This window comes from Octopus bimaculoides, chromosome 2 (genome assembly GCF_001194135.2).
Source record: "Octopus bimaculoides isolate UCB-OBI-ISO-001 chromosome 2, ASM119413v2, whole genome shotgun sequence".
In the NCBI taxonomy this organism is placed as follows: domain Eukaryota; kingdom Metazoa; phylum Mollusca; class Cephalopoda; order Octopoda; family Octopodidae; genus Octopus; species Octopus bimaculoides.
Genome location: NC_068982.1, coordinates 160,008,350 through 160,013,618, shown reverse-complemented (window position 1 = coordinate 160,013,618; position 5,269 = coordinate 160,008,350).

Genomic DNA, 5,269 nt, shown 5'->3' with positions numbered 1-5,269 from the left:
ATATATATATATATATATATATATATATACATACGTGATTGACTACAAATCTGTCTTATCTTATATATACATACACAAGCACATACCCACATACATGTATGCATGTGTTCATACATGTATACATACACATACATACATGAATACATACATAAACATACATACATAATATATATGTGTGTGTATAGACTGTGTATACTGATCAATTGTGTTCTTAGGCAGCTGAAATGATCATATTTTCTGTACCAATCGTAGATGTGATGCCTTATTTGGTGCAAATTTCGTTATCCTTAGCTAACGTATTGTTTGTAACAGTGCAACGGAATGAAGAAGTTTCAAGAATTGCAAATTTTCAGTCATAATCATTTTCACCAGCTAAAACGTTATCTTATGATCATGTTACGATTCATCTCTCATTGCCTGGAGCCCCTACGTCTCTGGTAGTATGCGTATGGTTGACCTGTGTGTACAAAATCTTCTATCATTTTAGCATGAGATGTTTAGTCGGGTGGAATGAAGAAGCATTAATGAGATGAGAATAATTGCACAGACGGGAATATTTAAATTGAGGAATGGAACTTCTATTGACATAAAGCATTGATTCATAAGGTTAAGAACATTTTAATTGCAAGATCTTAAGGGTATATAGATAATATAGAGATTATTGTTACCACAACAAACGAAAGGCACTGTTGATAAGTGCAGGAACGAACATTGATACCTCGTCTAGGATCCAAGTATTCACATCTAATTTGGCGGCTTGGTATAGAGGCGCACGAACCAACCAAGAAATGTAGATGTACCGATGTTTTCATTACTTAATCTGTAATTTATATTATGCTGGAATTAAACAAATAGTTTAATAGATGGAAGAACTGAACGTTTAATTAGTGCGACTATAAAACAACCTCTAACGTTTCCTATTGCCATTAGTGGAATAAATAGCATTTCCTGAGAATACAAACAACCTGAAGAGCGCATATTTTGGAGCGAAACTGAAAATCAGCCAGTCATGCCCTTCTTTATATTTGGCTGGTTGTGATTGTTAGGTGATGAATATGGCTACGACGTGATGAGGTAGAATTATATCTACAACGGCTATACGCGTACTCATATTAATTGTCATACAGTTAATAATTTTGGTGGATAGTCATGTATATTCGGGTTCGTTCTCTTTTAGTGAGACTCTTCTGAGATCTCTGCCTTCTACAGTATCGCTTCGAGTAACTTATACCGTCTGAGTGAAATATGATGTATGAATAATATGTTTAAATATCTCAATAAATCTCTAGCTTTATGAACACACACACACACACACACACACACACACACACACACACACACACACACACACACACACACACACACACACATGTATATATTTAAAAAGATCTTCGTAAAATTTAATATAAATATAAAAAAATGAAATCTTCAAAAATGTAGTTTATCGCAAACCCAATGGAAATAAAGTTTTGTGTTAGTCGCTTTCCGCTGTTTTCATATTTCAAAGAAACGTGTTGTAAGCAAGCTCGTAAATGTACAATTATTTGGTCGATACGATCGACAAAATCTCTTCAATGCAATCCGAACTATAAATGCAGTTCGATGACGGCTAACATAACAATGAATTAGGAAAATCAAATGCGCAATGCATATATAGAGAAAGAACACTTATCCATTTATTTAAAATTTCCTCAAAGATATAGATATTTTATATCAGACAATGCCATATCATTATAGAACCAGTGATTTATTTGGTATGAGGTTTAATTACACTGTCTTTGTTTTAAGCATTTTTTTTGCATACATATATAATGTTTAGTAAATGTACATCAATGATAATATTACCTAAAAACTTGAGCATTGACTAAATCATTTTCTGCTTCACAAATGTTTTTACGCATAAGTTGAACACCTTTGTAAGAGTAAAATAATTAAACAAATAAAACAGCAATGAACACCTATGTCATTGAGCTCTGAGTGGTTACTAAGTCTACTAAAAATGGCAACAAAATCTCCGCTCGAATCAATTTCTATCGCAATTCAGAATGAAGAATACATTGCACAAAGTAATTCTAAATGCACTACAAAATAGTTCAAAATAGCACAAATTTAATATTTTTGAATACGATTATTTCCTATGTGTTAAACTGGCAAAGTTTTATCAGTTCAAATATTTATAATTTTCATTCATTATTTGTTTAGATTTATCTCGTTTCAACCTGTGGACTTAACTCATATTGAACCGCTGCAATGATTTTCATCCTGCTATGTATCATTTATATATTACAAGGGTTTTAGCAGTGTATTGTTTGCGCATCTTTTCCAGTAACATTCCATTAAATCGAATAAAATTCCGTATGAAAACTTCTTATGCTTTTTGTACTTGTATACGCAATCAAACAAATAACTGCAGTTAAATTACAGAAAATCATTAATCAGCGATCCCTACCGCATTTGAAAAGAGCTACAATATTTTTTTCACGTGGTAATTAATTTCTCTACAGTAACAAGGATGTTTACCACTCATGTATGATAACATATGTTTCATATTAATATATGTCAATGTTGTCGGGGTCTGTAGTCTCAAATTTTCCAATTCCAGATATTAATACCAATTAATTTGTTTTCAATTCTCCAGGAAAATATATTTAGGCTTCTAAAAATTCGAAACAGTCCTAACAGACCAAATACGTATTGATTTTAAGTGAAAAGTGTCAACAGTTTTAAAGAAGCACTTACAAATCAAGTTGTGTATAGCAATGATATACACACATCTACTACTAAACATGAGAAAATGCTAAAAGACGCATATTATCTATAAAAATAAGTTGCTCTGGCAAATACAAGAACTAATTCTCTTTGCTGAGCACATGTTATGCACATGGTATGCAGAATATTACGGTAATAACATCCTGCATGTGTGCAGAAACTTATGGAAATTTTGTCGGTATAATACGTATATAATATACTAAAATGCCATATTATCGGTTACCATTGCAGAATAAACATCAACGTAAATCTCGAAAGACAACACTTAACCAATAACATAGTACCCCCAATTATGACATTGCACTGCATCAGAGAGTAAACTCCTCTAAACGTAAGCTGTTCATCCAGCTATGCAAATCTGGATATGTATAAATGGTGAGCAACTTTACTACATTTGTGGGCAGGCCTATGAATGCTCTGAAGAAAAAATTCATATCATCCCTAGAAGAATCATCAGTAGATAATAATTACAAATTTATGAATGTCTTCTTGTCCCAACTCGTGCAAAGGTCAACATGACATAATGTCATTTTGGGCGATCGTATATAAGCAACCACGCTAGCTCAATTTCATAATATCAGAGTCAAACATAACTTTGTGTGTCACGTTGACATGACATTTGTAACCCCGTTGTCCAACGTCCAATAATTAAACCAAAATCACTGACAGTATTGCATTTATATGATAACATAAATCTTAAAGTGAACTGACGTGCGATTAATCATGACCTATCATTTGTTGGCTGGTCCTTTACTCTCTCTCTCTCTCTCTCTCTCTCTCTCTCTCTCTCTCTCTCTCTCTCTCTCTCACACTCTTTCTCTCTCTAATGACAATCTTCGCTTATCAGAAAATATGTTACTAACAAATACAAAAATTCCATTCAGCTGGCATACTACCGGGAGCAATACTCTCTTCCAGGGCCAATAACTACACTAGAGTCGGAAAACACTAGATCTTGCATTTAACACCCGAGTAACGGAGAAGACTAGGCTGTTGTAATATTTAGACATATTTCTATTCCTGTACAAAAGTGCATAGTGTGCATTTTCATGCATTGGCCCACTGATTGATGGACACAATATTCTTCAGAGCAATACCAATGTTATACGATAATAACATTATATTCAGGCAATTCCGGTCTACTTTCAATAATAATGATATGGCTGATATAAGTAGTATTCTTGACGTAAATATTGAACGTATCCACCAGATATAACTCTCAGCGCATTCCAGTTATCATTGCGGTATAACATTAAACTACAGTATGCACTGATAGATTCCTCGCTAATGTTGTGAAGGTGTGCACATACCAACATGCGTCCTCTTCTTTGTAATCTGGGGAGTAAAATAGTTTTAGGATTTATTGCAAAACATTGTATATTCCTTGCCCACTGAATTACCATCTGGGCACATTAAGCTCGCATATTATTTAATTATTGAAGAGATCACAAATAAGTACGTCCGTAAAGAAAATATCACTCCAGGTTATCAAGAAGTATGGTTCCCATGTCTATCTGGGAAAGCTTTTTACGACATTTAAGAGCTCTAGACGAATGCCACAAACCAGAGCGTATCTATATTGAATTCCGTAAAACTTTCGACAAACAAAAGCCACCATTCTGGAATAAATCATTAAATTTGCCTGGTGTCTCTCGAAATCTACTGTAAGTGACTGAATGTTTTTTGACAAACAATCCCCACAATTTTGTAATCGATAGAATTTAATCAAGACAACCAAAAGACAGTGGTGTTCACCGGATGCTTCGTTGGGCTTCTGTTTATCATGTTTATCATGTATATAAATGCATTACAAATTCTACGAAATGTAGTAAAATAATGTGCTTGCAGATATTGCTAAATCCCAGAAATTCACCAAGGAAGTAAATGGTCGTACAGATTTCCAAGCGGGTTTATAATCTTCGCGTCAATGAAGGGAAAACGTAGTTAAACATCGCACACATCCTGTTTGAAAAAAAAAAACAGAATATAGTTAAATAATGTTTTTTCCTTCGTAGCGTCAAAAAGTCTTTGAGACTCAGGAGTGACTGTGGACAACAACAACAGTACAGTCGAAAGGTTCTACAGGATGTGCTGATAGATTCTTAGAATATTCCACCTCGGAACGTTTGGTTCCATTACCGATTTTTTCCTTAGTGTGCCAGCTGTCATGTTGAAAAATGCAACCCATTGAGGTCTTCTTACGAAAAATAAAATCTTATGAGAACTGAAGATCTACAAAGACTCAATATAAACAAAAAAGTCAATAAATGTATCGCAGGCCTTGGTTATTGGGATCGCTTCTTGTACAAATATAGTCTGCAAGAAGTATTTTCTCTCAAGATGATGAAATATCTACGTTTACGTAGCATATGCAAGGTTAATTACAACTGAGATCCAAGGAAATGCATTGAGAATGCAAATAGTGAATATCAGAAACAAATAATATATTCATAGATAGTGTGTGTGTGTGTGTGTGTGTGTGTGTGTGTGTGTGTGTGTG